Source organism: Leptodactylus fuscus, chromosome 1 (genome assembly GCF_031893055.1).
Source record: "Leptodactylus fuscus isolate aLepFus1 chromosome 1, aLepFus1.hap2, whole genome shotgun sequence".
NCBI classification, from domain to species: Eukaryota; Metazoa; Chordata; class Amphibia; order Anura; family Leptodactylidae; genus Leptodactylus; species Leptodactylus fuscus.
The window spans coordinates 4,979,555-4,996,688 of record NC_134265.1 but is presented as its reverse complement, the minus strand read 5'-3'; the positions used below and the strand labels follow the sequence as shown (position 1 = coordinate 4,996,688).

Genomic DNA, 17,134 nt, shown 5'->3' with positions numbered 1-17,134 from the left:
TTTCCGATTATACTGTGACGCATTCAGCCCATGTGCAGTACGTCTGCACCGGCCTGGGAACCTCAGAGGGGTATTCACTGCTTATACCTTACGTATACCACTCTCACCAGGTATTTTCCTCCTTTGATTTTGTTGTATAACACTTTCCACATTCTGTACATAAATATGGCTTCTCCCCTGTGTGAGATCTCTGATGTGCAAAAAACGTTGTTTTATGAATAAAACATTTACCACATTCTGTACATGAATATGGCTTCTCTCCTGTGTGAGTTCTCTGATGTGCAAGAAGACATGATTTAAAAATAAAACGTCTGCCACATTCTGAGCACAAAAATGGCGTCTCCTCTTTGTGTATTTTCTGATGTTGAGCAAGAGTGGTTTTTGACTTAAAACACTTTCCACATTCAGAACATGAATATGGCTTTTCCCCTGTGTGAATTCTTTGATGTGCTGTAAGAAGTTGTTCATTAATAAAACATTTACCAAACTCAGAACATACAAATGATTTCTCGACAGTGTGTTTTCTCCAATGTTGAAGAAGATTAAATTTCGACTTATAATGCTTCCCACATTCTGAACATGAATATGGCTTCGCACCTGTGTGAATTTTTTGATGTTCATTAAAAGATGATTTATAGCTAAAACTTTTACCACATTGTGGACATGAATATGGCTTCTCACCTGTGTGAACTTTTTGATGTACATTAAGATATGATTTAGTTTTAAAACTTTTACCACATTCTGAACATGAAAATGGCTTCTCCCCTGTGTGAGTTCTCTGATGCCTTACAAGTCCTGATTTAGTAGGAAAACATTTGCCACATTCTGAACACGAAAATCGCTTCTTCCCTGTGTTAGTTCTCATAGTCTGTGATGAACCAGATGGTAGATCTTTTGTCTGAAGGGCTGGATCTTGTGTGATACCATGATCCTCTGCTTTATAATCTGTAGATATCAGATGTCCCTCTGAGCTCCTGGTACAGTCATCTGAGAAGAAGAAAACTGATTTTACAAATTTTACATCATAAACCAAAATGTATAGAATTACCAAGCGTGGCCGCGCTAATTAAGAATTAGGTACATATGAGAATTCACATACAAGTCCTTGTGGACTCCAGAAATAGGTCAACTTGTCTTACGCCTTTTTTGGTACATAATCAAGCTATGTATACCGAAAAACGTGGGGCAGCGTCTATGGCTTACGACTCAAAGGTCGAAAGATATCACAGGACAGTGATGTATCAAAATAATAATTTTAAATAAACGTTTTTTATTTTGATACATTAGCGTACCAGAACTTATTTTTACTGAAGGGAGCGCGCTATTGGTGTTTCTTTGGAGTATATCCCTCAATCACTGTCCTGTGAAATTTTACATCATATAAGGGAATGTCTCACCAGGGTTCAGTTCACCTAAATACAATGGTTTTTCTCCCTAAAAAAAAATCTGTACTTCCATTGCTGAGATATTCTTTGATTTCACTGAGAAGCCGTGTTTCCGATTATACTGTGACGCATTCAGCCCATATGCAGTACGTCTGCACCGGCCTGGGAACCTCAGAGGGGTATTCACTGCTTATACCTTACGTATACCACTCAAACCAGGTAGAAGAGGAGGAGGCCAATTATACTGGGGCGTAACAGAGCTGCCCTCTGTGCTCCAGATTGCTGATCTGCATATTTAGAAATCAAACAATATTTCTGCAATGGAGGCCTGGATTTTTAGAGAGAAAAGCCAGTGAGTTCAGGTGAACTTCATGTGTCTAACTGAGCTGTTGGTTTTATACACTTAACCTTGGTCAGGCACTGCCTTCAATAACTGACATTTTATAACATTTCTATAGAAAAATTTCCAAACATATTGAAAAGCCTAACAGAATTCAATTACTTTGACAGTGCAAAACAGATGAGGATGCAACAGTAGATCTCCAAGCACAGACCAGTAGATCACCAGGCTGTTCTGTATGGTCATGTAAGGTTGGATTATCACATGTACTTTGTATATACAGTATATTTAAGTTCAGGCTACACAAAAAGAAAAAAAAAATGTATAAAATGACTACACAAAGCATCGATAAAAGAAGCAGCCACACAACTCAACAGGCCTAAAGGTTAGCAAGGGCCAAAAAGTATCCCAAAGCTTCCAGATTTCATCAGACTTCTCCTCCTCATCATGCATAAAGACTGTCAAGTTATCAAGAGTTCAAGAGTTGAGAATCCATGAGTATAGATCCTGTAGGGATGGGGGAGAGGAGCGCCTCTAATATTTAGCAATGAGCCATCGAGCAGTCTTGAGAATATAGGAGGGACTGGATAGAGTGTTTACTAAAACGCTCAGATGGCCTATTCAATAGGAATGTCTTAGGGAAAAGAAGGTGAGCCCCAACTCCTGCCCAACCATGGTCTGCACCTGTCGCCAATAAGGCTGAAGAATTGGGCATGACCAAAACAAATGGAATATGTTAGGTGGACGGGCAGCACCTCCAGCAGCAGGCTGAGAAGCCTAACCAGTGTAACCACATCTCTGTCGGCTGTGTTTTCCATGGGAAGGTTAATGTTGTGCACTTGAAAAAGAGCCGTTCAAAGCTCGAAACGCGTTGTGCAATAAAGCTTGTCCTACACCATATCGAGTGAGCGCTGGTGATCTGTCTGCCCGGTACTCCTAGTGGGCTGGTCCTATCCTTCTTGTATCCACGTCTTCAGGACGTCTCTCTCAGCCAGCAGCTTCTCCAGCATTATTTGATCTTGACTTTGAGGTTGTTGTGTCACACACAACCACATCAGGTGAGAGACTTTTCATCTGCTCACCTGTGATTGCCAAAAGAGTTGTAATTACTACACTAGGGTCGGCTCGGTGTTCTTTTCTATTTTTTCTCTTAGGGAGGAAAAATGTCATTTTAATGATTGAATCCCTTTAAATCAGGTGGAGCCGAACACCATGACAGGCCGGACATACTCTGACACATTGCTAGTGAGCGCTAATGGACATTTCACTCACTAGAAGGGACAAATTGATGATAAAAGGCCAGTAGTGTAATAACATCCTATTAGGTGTTTGATTAGTTCATATCTTATAGAATGAGGATGTAACTACTGGACTATTCTTCTTAATAAATGACATGTTTCTAAATTGTTCCATGTAGAAATAGGTGTTAGAAATATTGGTACTTTTAATCTTGTTAACATCTAATTAGGGTGAGATTGTAATTAGAAAATCCCGCTTGAGGATGTGATCAGCTTTTTTCTTTTGGTTTGTTCAATGCATTCAGGTTGACAATGCTTAACAAGTTGTGTTCTGATGATAAGATGTATTTAATCTTGCACATACGGGATTTGTTTTTTATGTTTCTTTATTGTTGCATGTAAATGTTGAATTCAGCAAGCAAAAGAAGAAAATAAAATCAGATGATTCAAGGTTTAAAAAATAAAATAAAATATATATATATATATATATATATATATATATATATATATATATATATATATATATATTTAAAAAATTGATTCCAATTTGGTCCCAAGATGAATCCCTGTACAAGTATAACCAAGAACACAAGTAACACACATGCATTTTTTCACAATTTTGAAACACGTTTTTTTTCCACAATTGCGCATCGAAATTTTGAATTAAATTTCTCCACAACAAAATATAAAGAAACATCGTCTTGTGACCCAAATGAAAGCCGGTGCCGTTCTGAGAAAAATGCTGCCTCTCCCAACTCTTTATCTTAATTCTAGCCTGAGATATGATAAAAAAAAAATTGTAAAGCCATACCAGGCCAAAATTTGCGCTTTTTCCCCCAAAAAATTCAAAACTTATTTGTAATTAACTTATGTTGTACTTTATAAAAATAAAAAAATCTAAAGACGTCAGGTAAAAAAAAAAAAAATCATATTTGGATCACTTGATATGGAATGACCCCACTATTATGGTGCTACGGGGTCGATACTGAACATGAAGATAACTCCTCTCCTTTGTGAATTCTTTGATTTTCAGTAAGAATTTTTTCAATAGAAACAAAAACAAAAATTAGTCCAGAGCTCACCCATTAATTTCTTCTTTGCATAATCCTCACTTTTTCTTCAGAGAATTTTTTCAGCCTAACAACATTTTGCACATTCTGATTTCTTGATACAGCCTTTGCCTCATTCTGAGCAGGAAAATGGTTATGCTCCTGTGTGACTTCTCTGATGTTTAACAAGATACAGTTTCTGAGCAAAACATTTCCCACATTCTGAACATGTAAATGGCTTCTCTCCTGTGTGAGTTCTTTGATGAGTAGTAAGATAAGCTTTAGCAGTGAAACATTTCCCACATTCTGAACATGTAAATGGCTTCTCTCCTATATGTTTTCTCCAATGTTCAAGAAGAATTGATTTTGATGTATAACACTTTCCACATTCTGTACATGAATATGGCTTCTCCCTTGTGTGAGATCTCTGATGTGTAATAAGAGTCATTTTCTTAGCAAAACATTTCCCACATTTTGAACATGAATATGGCTTCTCCCCTGTGTGAGTTCTTTGATGTAAAGTAAGAACTGATTTTTTTATAAAACCTTTACCACATTCAGAGCATACAAATGGCTTCTCTCCTGTATGTCTTCTCCAATGTTCAAGAAGATTTGATTTTGTTGCATAACACTTTCCACATTCTGTACATGAATATGGCTTCTCCCCTGTGTGAGATCTCTGATGTGTAATAAACATTGATTTATGAATAAAACATTTACCACATTCTATACATGAATATGGCTTCTCTCCTGTGTGAGTTCTCTGATGTGCAAGAAGACGTGATTTAAAAAGAAAACGTCTGCCACATTCTGAGCACAAAAATGGCGTCTCCTCTTTGTGTATTTTCTGGTGTTGAGCAAGAGTGGTTTTCGACTTAAAACACTTTCCACATTCAGAACATGAATATGGCTTCTCCCCTGTGTGAATTCTTTGATGTGCTGTAAGAAGTTGTTCATTGGTAAAACATTTACCAAACTCAGAACATACAAATGATTTCTCGACAGTGTGTTTTCTCCAATGTTTAAGAAGATTAAATTTCGACTTATAATGCTTCCCACATTCTGAACATGAATATGGCTTCGCACTTGTGTGAATTTTTTGATGTTTATTAAAAGATGATTTATAGCTAAAACTTTTACCACATTGTGGACATGAATATGGCTTCTCACCTGTGTGAACTTTTTGATGTACATTAAGAAATGATTTAGTTCTAAAACTTTTACCACATTCTGGACATGAATATGGCTTCTCACCTGTGTGAATTTTTTGATGTTCATTAAGATATGATTTAGTTTTAAAACTTTTACCACATTCTGAACACGAAAATGGCTTCTCCACTGTGTGAGTTCTCTGATGCCTTACAAGTCCTGATTTAGTAGGAAAACATTTGCCACACTCTGAACACGAAAATCGCTTCTTCCCTGTGTGAGTTCTCATAGTCTGTGATGAACCAGATGATAGATCTTTTGTCTGAAGGGCTGGATCTTGTGTGATACCATGATCCTCTGCTTTATAATCTGTAGATATCAGATGTCCCTCTGAGCTCCTGGTACAGTCATCTGAGAAGAAGAAAACTGATTTTATAAATTTTACATCATAAACCGAAATGTATAGAATTATCAAGCGTGGCCGCGCTAATTAAGAATTAGGTACATATGAGAATTCACATACAAGTCCTTGTGGACTCCAGAAATAGGTCAACTTGTCTTACGCCTTTTTTGGTGCGTAATCAAGCTATGAATACTGAAAAATGTGGGGCAGCGTCTATGGCTTACGACTCAAAGGTCGAAAGATATCACAGGACAGTGATGTATCAAAATAATAATTTTAAATAAACGTTTTTTATTTTGATACATTAGCGTACCAGAACTTATTTTTACTGAAGGGAGCGCGCTATTGGTGTTTCTTTGGAGTATATCCCTCAATCACTGTCCTGTGAAATTTTACATCATATAAGGGAATGTCTCACCAGGGTTCAGTTCACCTAAATACAATGGTTTTTCTCCCTAAAAAAAAATCTGTACTTCCATTGCTGAGATATTCTTTGATTTCACTGAGAAGCCGTGTTTCCGATTATACTGTGACGCATTCAGCCCATATGCAGTACGTCTGCACCGGCCTGGGAACCTCAGAGGGGTATTCACTGCTTATACCTTACGTATACCACTCAAACCAGGTAGAAGAGGAGGAGGCCAATTATACTGGGGCGTAACAGAGCCGCCCTCTGTGCTCCAGATTGCTGATCTGCATATTTAGAAATCAAACAATATTTCTGCAATGGAGGCCTGGATTTTTAGAGAGAAAAGCCAGTGAGTTCAGGTGAACTTCATGTGTCTAACTGAGTTGTTGGTTTTATACACTTAACCTTGGTCAGGCACTGCCTTCAATAACTGACATTTTATAACATTTCTAAAGAAAAATTTCCAAACACATTGAAAATCCTAACAGAATTCAATTACTTCGACAGTGGTTGCAAAACAGATGAGCATGTAACAGTAGATCTCCGTGCATGGACCAGTAGATCACCAGGCTGTTCTGTATGGTCATGTAAGGTCGGATTATCACATGTACTTTGTATATACAGTATATTTAAGTTCAGGCTACACAAAAAGAAAAAAAAAAATGTATAAAAAGACTACACAAAGCATCGATAAAAGAAGCAGCCACACAACTCAACAGGCCTAAAGGTTAGCAAGGGCCAAAAAGTTTCCCAAAGCTTCCAGATTTCATCAGACTTCTCCTCCTCATCATGCATAAAGACTGTCAAGTTATCAAGAGTTCAAGAGTTGAGAATCCATGAGTATAGATCCTGTAGGGATGGGGGAGAGGAGCGCCTCTAATATTTAGCAATGAGCCATCGAGCAGTCTTGAGAATATAGGAGGGACTGGATAGAGTGTTTACTAAAACGCTCAGATGGCCTATTCAATAGGAATGTCTTAGGGAAAAGAAGGTGAGCCCCAACTCCTGTCCAACCATGGTCTGCACCTGTCGCCAATAAGGCTGAAGAATTGGGCATGACCAAAACAAATGGAATATGTTAGGTGGACGGGCAGCACCTCCAGCAGCAGGCTGAGAAGCCTAACCAGTGTAACCACATCTCTGTCGGCTGTGTTTTCCATGGGAAGGTTAATGTTGTGCACTTGAGAAAGAGCCGTTCAAAGCTCGAAACGCGTTGTGCAATAAAGCTTGTCCTACACCATATCGAGTGAGCGCTGGTGATCTGTCTGCCCGGTACTCCTAGTGGGCTGGTCCTATCCTTCTTGTATCCACGTCTTCAGGACGTCTCTCTCAGCCAGCAGCTTCTCCAGCATTATTTGATCTTGACTTTGAGGTTGTTGTGTCACACACAACCACATCAGGTGAGAGACTTTTCATCTGCTCACCTGTGATTGCCAAAAGAGTTGTAATTACTACACTAGGGTCGGCTCGGTGTTCTTTTCTATTTTTTCTCTTAGGGAGGAAAAATGTCATTTTAATGATTGAATCCCTTTAAATCAGGTGGAGCCGAACACCATGACAGGCCGGACATACTCTGACACATTGCTAGTGAGCGCTAATGGACATTTCACTCACTAGAAGGGACAAATTGATGATAAAAGGCCAGTAGTGTAATAACATCCTATTAGGTGTTTGATTAGTTCATATCTTATAGAATGAGGATGTAACTACTGGACTATTCTTCTTAATAAATGACATGTTTCTAAATTGTTCCATGTAGAAATAGGTGTTAGAAATATTGGTACTTTTAATCTTGTTAACATCTAATTAGGGTGAGATTGTAATTAGAAAATCCCGCTTGAGGATGTGATCAGCTTTTTTCTTTTGGTTTGTTCAATGCATTCAGGTTGACAATGCTTAACAAGTTGTGTTCTGATGATAAGATGTATTTAATCTTGCACATACGGGATTTGTTTTTTATGTTTATTTATTGTTGCATGTAAATGTTGAATTCAGCAAGAAAAAGAAGAAAATAAAATCAGATGATTCAAGGTTTAAAAAAAAAATAAAATATATATATATATATATATATATATATATATATATATATAAATTGATTCCAATTTGGTCCCAAGATGAATCCCTGTACAAGTATAACCAAGAACACAAGTAACACACATGCATTTTTTCACAATTTTGAAACACGTTTTTTTTCACAATTGCGCATCGAAATTTTGAATTAAATTTCTCCACAACAAAATATAAAGAAACATCGTCTTGTGACCCAAATGAAAGCCGGTGCCGTTCTGAGAAAAATGCTGCCTCTCCCAACTCTTTATCTTAATTCTAGCCTGAGATATGATAAAAAAAAATTGTAAAGCCATACCAGGCCAAAATTTGCGCTTTTTCCCCCGAAAAATTCAAAACTTATTTGTAATTAACTTATGTTGTACTTCATAAAAATAAAAAAATCTAAAGACGTCAGGTAAAAAAAAAATAAAAATTCATATTTGGATCACTTGATATGGAATGACCCCTCTATTATGGTGCTACGGGGTCGATACTGAACATGAAGATAACTCCTCTCCTTTGTGAATTCTTTGATTTTCAGTAAGAATTTTTTCAATAGAAACAAAAACAAAAATTAGTCCAGAGCTCACCCATTAATTTCTTCTTTGCATAATCCTCACTTTTTCTTCAGAGAATTTTTTCAGCCTAACAACATTTTGCACATTCTGATTTCTTGATATAGCCTTTGCCTCATTCTGAGCAGGAAAATGGTTATGCTCCTGTGTGACTTCTCTGATGTTTAACAAGATACAGTTTCTGAGCAAAACATTTCCCACATTCTGAACATGTAAATGGCTTCTCTCCTGTGTGAGTTCTTTGATGAGTAGTAAGATAAGCTTTACCAGTGAAACATTTCCCACATTCTGAACATGTAAATGGCTTCTCTCCTATATGTTTTCTCCAATGTTCAAGAAGAATTGATTTTGATGTATAACACTTTCCACATTCTGTACATGAATATGGCTTCTCCCTTGTGTGAGATCTCTGATGTGTAATAAGAGTCATTTTCTTAGCAAAACATTTCCCACATTTTGAACATGAATATGGCTTCTCCCCTGTGTGAGTTCTTTGATGTAAAGTAAGAACTGATTTTTTTATAAAACCTTTACCACATTCAGAGCATACAAATGGCTTCTCTCCTGTATGTCTTCTCCAATGTTCAAGAAGATTTGATTTTGTTGCATAACACTTTCCACATTCTGTACATGAATATGGCTTCTCCCCTGTGTGAGATCTCTGATGTGTAATAAACATTGATTTATGAATAAAACATTTACCACATTCTATACATGAATATGGCTTCTCTCCTGTGTGAGTTCTCTGATGTGCAAGAAGACGTGATTTAAAAAGAAAACGTCTGCCACATTCTGAGCACAAAAATGGCGTCTCCTCTTTGTGTATTTTCTGGTGTTGAGCAAGAGTGGTTTTCGACTTAAAACACTTTCCACATTCAGAACATGAATATGGCTTCTCCCCTGTGTGAATTCTTTGATGTGCTGTAAAAAGTTGTTCATTGGTAAAACATTTACCAAACTCAGAACATACAAATGATTTCTCGACAGTGTGTTTTCTCCAATGTTGAAGAAGATTAAATTTCGACTTATAATGCTTCCCACATTCTGAACATGAATATGGCTTCGCACTTGTGTGAATTTTTTGATGTTTATTAAAAGATGATTTATAGCTAAAACTTTTACCACATTGTGGACATGAATATGGCTTCTCACCTGTGTGAACTTTTTGATGTACATTAAGAAATGATTTAGTTCTAAAACTTTTACCACATTCTGGACATGAATATGGCTTCTCACCTGTGTGAATTTTTTGATGTTCATTAAGATATGATTTAGTTTTAAAACTTTTACCACATTCTGAACACGAAAATGGCTTCTCCACTGTGTGAGTTCTCTGATGCCTTACAAGTCCTGATTTAGTAGGAAAACATTTGCCACACTCTGAACACGAAAATCGCTTCTTCCCTGTGTGAGTTCTCATAGTCTGTGATGAACCAGATGATAGATCTTTTGTCTGAAGGGCTGGATCTTGTGTGATACCATGATCCTCTGCTTTATAATCTGTAGATATCAGATGTCCCTCTGAGCTCCTGGTACAGTCATCTGACAAGAAGAAAACTGATTTTATAAATTTGACATCATAAACCGAAATGTATAGAATTATCAAGCGTGGCCGCGCTAATTAAGAATTAGGTACATATGAGAATTCACATACAAGTCCTTGTGGACTCCAGAAATAGGTCAACTTGTCTTACGCCTTTTTTGGTGCGTAATCAAGCTATGAATACTGAAAAATGTGGGGCAGCGTCTATGGCTTACGACTCAAAGGTCGAAAGATATCACAGGACAGTGATGTATCAAAATAATAATCTTAAATAAACCTTTTTTATTTTGATACATCAGCGTACCAGAACTTATTTTTACTGAAGGGAGCGCGCTATTGGTGTTTCTTTGGGGTATATCCCTCAATCACTGTCCTGTGAAATTTTACATCATATAAGGGAATGTCTCACCAGGGTTCAGTTCACCTACATGCAAAGGTTTTTCTCCCTAAAAAAAAATCTGGATTTTCATTGCTGAGATATTCTTTGATTTCACTGAGAAGCCGTGTTTCCGATTATACTGTGACGCATTCAGCCCATATGCAGTACGTCTGCACCGGCCTGGGAACCTCAGAGGGGTATTCACTGCTTATACCTTACGTATACCACTCAAACCAGGTAGAAGAGGAGGAGGCCAATTATACTGGGGCGTAACAGAGTAGCGCAACAGAGCCGCCCACTGTGCTCCAGATTGCTGATTTGTAGATATTGAAATCAAACAATATTTCTGCAATGGAGGCCTGTATTTTTAGAGAGAAAAGCCAGTGAGTTCAGGTGAACTTCATGTATCTAACTGAGCTGTTGGTTTTATACACTTAACCCTGGTCAGGCACTGCCTTCAATAACTATGAAATTTTATAACATTTCTATAGAAAAATTTCGAAACATATTGAAAAGCCTAACAGAATTCAATTACTTCGACAGTGCAAAACAGATGAGGATGTAACAGTAGATCTCCAAGCACGGACCAGTAGATCACCAGGCTGTTCTTTATGGTCATGTAAGGTCGGATTATCACATGTACTTTGTATATACAGTATATTTAAGTTCAGGATACACATAGAAAAAAAATGTATAAAAAGACTACACAAAGCACCGATAAAAGAAGCAGCCACACAACTCAACAGGCCTAAAGGTTAGGAAGGGCCAAAAAGTATCTCAAAGCTTCCAGATTTCATCAGACTTCTCCTCCTCATCATGCATAAAGACTGTCAAGTTCTCAAGAGTTCTAGAGTTGAGAATCCGTGAGTATAGATCCTGTAGGGATCTAATATTTAACAAATGATCCAACATAAGACCACAACCTTTCCAAACAGGTGGTGATGGACACCTGGGGGTCTCTCAAAATAGTATTCACCAAATGATGTATCTGCCTATAAGTGAATTCACTAGAGGGCAAGGGCTAGACCACCCTTAGCCTTTGGAGTCACTACTAGAGATGAGCGAACACTAAAATGTTCGAGGTTCGAAATTCGATTCGAACAGCCGCTCAATGTTCGTGTGTTCGAATGGGTTTCGAACCCCATTATAGTCTATGGGGAACAGATACTCGTTAAGGGGGAAACCCAAATCCGTGTCTGGAGGGTCACCAAGTCCACTATGACACCCCAGGAAATGATGCCAACACCTCTGGAATGACACTGGGACAGCAGGGGAAGCATGTCTGGGGGCATCTAACACACCAAAGACCCTCTATTACCCCAACATCACAGCCTAACAACTACACACTTTACACACTCAATACCACCTCTCTGACAGTAGGAAAACACCTTGAAACATGTGTATTTGGCACTTGCAGTGAGGAGAGCTTGTCACCAGCAGTGAATTTGGCCCTTGTAGTAAGTTGAGGTTGGCACCAACATTTGTTTTGAAAATCAGGGTGGATTGAGCCTCTAACCAGCAGAGTTTGGGCAAATTCATGGTGCAGGGAGCCTCTAAAAACCCCAGTTTGGACCAATTCATGGTGGAGGGAGCCTCTAACCAGCCCAGTTTGGGCAAATTCATGGTGGAGGGAGCCTCTAAACAGCCCAGTTTGGACCAATTCATGGTGGAGGGAGCCTCTAAAAAACCCAGTTTGGACCAATTCATGGTGGAGGGAGCCTCTAAACAGCCCAGTTTGGGCAAATTCATGGTGGAGGGAGCCTCTAACCAGCCCAGTTTGGACCAATTCATGGTGGAGGGAGCCTCTAACCAGCCCAGTTTGGGCAAATTCATGGTGGAGGGAGCCTCTAAACAGCCCAGTTTGGACCAATTCATGGTGGAGGGAGCCTCTAAAAAACCCAGTTTGGACCAATTCATGGTGGAGGGAGCCTCTAAACAGCCCAGTTTGGGCAAATTCATGGTGGAGGGAGCCTCTAACCAGCCCAGTTTGGACCAATTAATGGTGGAGGGAGCCTCTAAACAGCCAAGTTTTGGGAAATTCATGGTGGAGGGAGCCTCTAACCAGCCCAGTTTGGACCAATTCATGGTGGAGGGAGCCTCTAAACAGCCCAGTTTGGGCAAATTCATGGTGGAGGGAGCCTCTAAAAAACCCAGTTTGGACCAATTCATGGTGGAGGGAGCCTCTAACCAGCCCAATTTGGACCAATTAATGGTGGAGGGAGCCTCTAAACAGCCAAGTTTGGACCAATTCATGGTGGAGGGAGCCTCTAAAAACCCCAGTTTGGACCAATTCATGGTGGAGGGAGCATCTAACCAGCCCAGTTTGGGCAAATTCATGGTGGAGGGAGCCTCTAAACAGCCCAGTTTGGGCAAATTCATGGTGGAGGGAGCCTCTAACCAGCCCAGTTTGGACCAATTAATGGTGGAGGGAGCCGCTAAACAGCCCAGTTTGGACCAATTCATGGTGGAGGGAGCCTCTAAAAAACCCAGTTTGGACCAATTCATGGTGGAGGGAGCCTCTAACCAGCCCAGTTTGGACCAATTAATGGTGGAGGGAGCCTCTAAACAGCCAAGTTTGGACCAATTCATAGTGGAGGGAGCCTCTAAAAACCCCAGTTTGGACCAATTCATGGTGGAGGCAGCCTCTAAAAACCCCAGTTTGGACCAATTCATGGTGGAGGGAGCCTCTAAAAAACCCAGTTTGGACCAATTCATGGTGGAGGGAGCCTCTAACCAGCCCAGTTTGGACCAATTAATGGTGGAGGGAGCCTCTAAACAGCCAAGTTTGGACCAATTCATGGTGGAGGGAGCCTCTAAAAACCCCAGTTTGGACCAATTCATGGTGGAGGGAGCCTCTAAAAAACCCAGTTTGGACCAATTCATGGTGGAGGGAGCCTCTAAACAGCCCAGTTTGGGCAAATTCATGGTGGAGGGAGCCTCTAAAAACCCCAGTTTGGACCAATTCATGGTGGAGGGAGCCTCTAAAAACCCCAGTTTGGACCAATTCATGGTGGAGGGAGCCTCTAAAAACCCCAGTTTGGACCAATTCATGGTGGAGGGAGCCTCTAAAAAACCCAGTTTGGACCAATTCATGGTGGAGGGAGCCTCTAACCAGCCCAGTTTGGACCAATTAATGGTGGAGGGAGCCTCTAAACAGCCAAGTTTGGACCAATTCATGGTGGAGGGAGCCTCTAAAAACCCCAGTTTGGACCAATTCATGGTGGAGGGAGCCTCTAAAAAACCCAGTTTGGACCAATTCATGGTGGAGGGAGCCTCTAAACAGCCCAGTTTGGGCAAATTCATGGTGGAGGGAGCCTCTAAAAACCCCAGTTTGGACCAATTCATGGTGGAGGGAGCCTCTAAAAACCCCAGTTTGGACCAATTCATGGTGGAGGGAGCCTCTAAAAACCCCAGTTTGGACCAATTCATGGTGGAGGGAGCCTCTAAAAAACCCAGTTTGGACCAATTCATGGTGGAGGGAGCCTCTAACCAGCCCAGTTTGGACCAATTCATGGTGGAGGGAGCCTCTAAAAACCCCAGTTTGGACCAATTCATGGTGGAGGGAGCCTCTAAACAGCCCAGTTTGGACCAATTCATGGTGGAGGGAGCCTCTAAAAACCCCAATTTGGACCAATTCATGGTGGAGGGAGCCTCTAACCAGCCCAGTTTGGACCAATTCATGGTGGAGGGAGCCTCTAACCAGCCCAGTTTGGGCAAATTCATGGTGGAGGGAGCCTCTAAAACCCCCAATTTGGACCAATTCATGGTGGAGGGAGCCTCTAAACAGCCCAGTTTTGGCAAATTCATGGTGGAGGGAGCCTCTAAAAACCCCAGTTTGGACCAATTCATGGTGGAGGGAGCCTCTAACCAGCCCAGTTTGGGCAAATTCATGGTGGAGGGAGCCTCTAACCAGCAGAGTTGTGGGAAAGCAGGGTGGAGGGAGCCTCTAACCAGCAGAGTTGGTGGAAATCAGGGTGGAGGGAGCCTCTAACCAGCAGAGTTGGGGGAAATCATGTTGGAGGGAGCCTAGTATTAGCAGAATTGTGCAACGCTTATGGTGGATGAGTATGAGGATGCGGAGGAATTGGAGAGGTTGAGTACAGACATGGAGTTTCATGTTGGGGTGCTTTACACAGGTGGGCACAAAAATGAAGGCTCTATCCAGTGATGGTTCATTTTTATCAAAGTGAGCCGGTCGGCACTCTCAGCTGACAGACGGGTGCGCTTGTCAGTGATGATGCCACCGGCTGCACTGAACACCCTCTCAGATAGGACGCTGGCGGCAGGACAGGACAGCACCTCCAAGGCATATAGGGCAAGTTCAAGCCACAGGTCCAACTTCGACACCCAATACGTGTAGGGCGCAGAGGGGTCGGAGAGGACAGGGCTGTGGTCGGAAAGGTATTCCCGCAACATGCGCCTATACTTCTCACGCCTGGTGACACTAGGACCCTCCGTGGCGGCACTTTGGCGAGGGGGTGCCATCAAGGTGTCCCAGACCTTAGACAGTGTGCCCCTCGTTTGTGTGGACCGGTGAGAACTTGGTTGCCTACTGGAGGAACTGCCCTCCCTGCCGCCAACGTCACATGCTGGAAACATCTCCATCATATTCTGCACCAATTGCCTGTGGCAAGCATTGATGCGATTGGCCCTCCCCTCTACCGGAATAAAAGACGAGATGTTGTTTTTATACCGGGGGTCAAGGATAGCAAAGATCCAGTACTGGTTGTCCTCCATGATTTTGACAATACGCTTGTCGGTTGTAAAGCACCCCAACATGAACTCAGCCATGTCTGCCACAGTGTTAGTTGGCATGACTCCTCTGGCCCCACCGGAAAGTTCAATCTCCATTTCCTCCTCATCCTCCATGTCTACCCATCCGCGCTGCAACAATGGGACGATTCGAAGTTGCCCGGAAGCCTCCTGTATCACCATCACATCATCGGACAACTCTTCTTCCTCCTCCTCCTCCTCCTCCATTAAACGCAGTGAAGCGGACAGATGTGTGGACCTACTCTCCAGCTGTGACGGATCGGATGCTATCCCTAACTCCTCTGTGTGATCTGAGTTATCCCTGATGTCAATCAGGGATTCTCTCAGAACACACAAGAGCGGGATTGTAAGGCTCACCATCGCATCCTCAGAGCTCACCCTCCTTGTGGACTCCTCAAAGACCCGTAGGATGTCACAAAGGTCTCTCATCCATGGCCACTCATGGATGTGAAACTGAGGCAGCTGACTTTGTGGCACCCTAGGGTTTTGTAGCTGGTATTCCATCAAAGGTCTCTGCTGCTCAACCACTCTATTCAACATCTGAAACGTTGAGTTCCAGCGTGTGGGGACGTCGCACAAAAGCCGGTGTTGTGGCACATGCAGGCGTTGCTGGAGAGATTTTAAGCTAGCAGCGGCTACTGTCGACTTGCGAAAGTGGGCGCACATGCGCCGCACTTTCACCAGTAGCTCTGGAACATTGGGGTAGCTCTTTAGGAAACGTTGCACCACTAGGTTGAAGACGTGGGCCAGGCATGGAACATGTTGGAGTCCGGCAAGCTCCAGAGCTGCTACCAGGTTCCGGCCGTTATCACAAACGACCATGCCTGGGCCCAGGTGCAGCGGCTCAAACCATAATTTGGCCCTTGTAGTAAGTTGAGGTTGGCACCAACATTTGTTTTGAAAATCAGGGTGGATTGAGCCTCTAACCAGCAGAGTTTGGGCAAATTCATGGTGGAGGGAGCCTCTAAAAACCCCAGTTTGGACCAATTCATGGTGGAGGGAGCCTCTAACCAGCCCAGTTTGGGCAAATTCATGGTGGAGGGAGCCTCTAAACAGCCCAGTTTGGACCAATTCATGGTGGAGGGAGCCTCTAAAAAACCCAGTTTGGACCAATTCATGGTGGAGGGAGCCTCTAAACAGCCCAGTTTGGGCAAATTCATGGTGGAGGGAGCCTCTAACCAGCCCAGTTTGGACCAATTCATGGTGGAGGGAGCCTCTAACCAGCCCAGTTTGGGCAAATTCATGGTGGAGGGAGCCTCTAAACAGCCCAGTTTGGACCAATTCATGGTGGAGGGAGCCTCTAAACAGCCCAGTTTGGGCAAATTCATGGTGGAGGGAGCCTCTAACCAGCCCAGTTTGGACCAATTAATGGTGGAGGGAGCCTCTAAACAGCCAAGTTTTGGGAAATTCATGGTGGAGGGAGCCTCTAACCAGCCCAGTTTGGACCAATTCATGGTGGAGGGAGCCTCTAAACAGCCCAGTTTGGGCAAATTCATGGTGGAGGGAGCCTCTAAAAAACCCAGTTTGGACCAATTCATGGTGGAGGGAGCCTCTAACCAGCCCAGTTTGGACCAATTCATGGTGGAGGGAGCCTCTAAACAGCCCAGTTTGGACCAATTCATGGTGGAGGGAGCATCTAACCAGCCCAGTTTGGGCAAATTCATGGTGGAGGGAGCCTCTAAACAGCCCAGTTTGGGCAAATTCATGGTGGAGGGAGCCTCTAACCAGCCCAGTTTGGACCAATTAATGGTGGAGGGAGCCGCTAAACAGCCCAGTTTGGACCAATTCATGGTGGAGGGAGCCTCTAAAAACCCCAGTTTGGACCAATTCATGGTGGAGGGA

The 17,134-nt window shown here is 42.0% G+C and overlaps 2 pseudogenes; both read right to left on the bottom strand.

Moving 5' to 3' along the window:
• LOC142192831 (uncharacterized) overlaps positions 1-5,559 on the bottom strand; it is a 319,569-nt pseudogene extending 314,010 nt beyond the window's left edge.
• Positions 5,560-8,712: 3,153 nt separating this feature from the next.
• Positions 8,713-17,134, bottom strand: part of LOC142192670 (uncharacterized) — a 68,050-nt pseudogene continuing 59,628 nt past the window's right edge.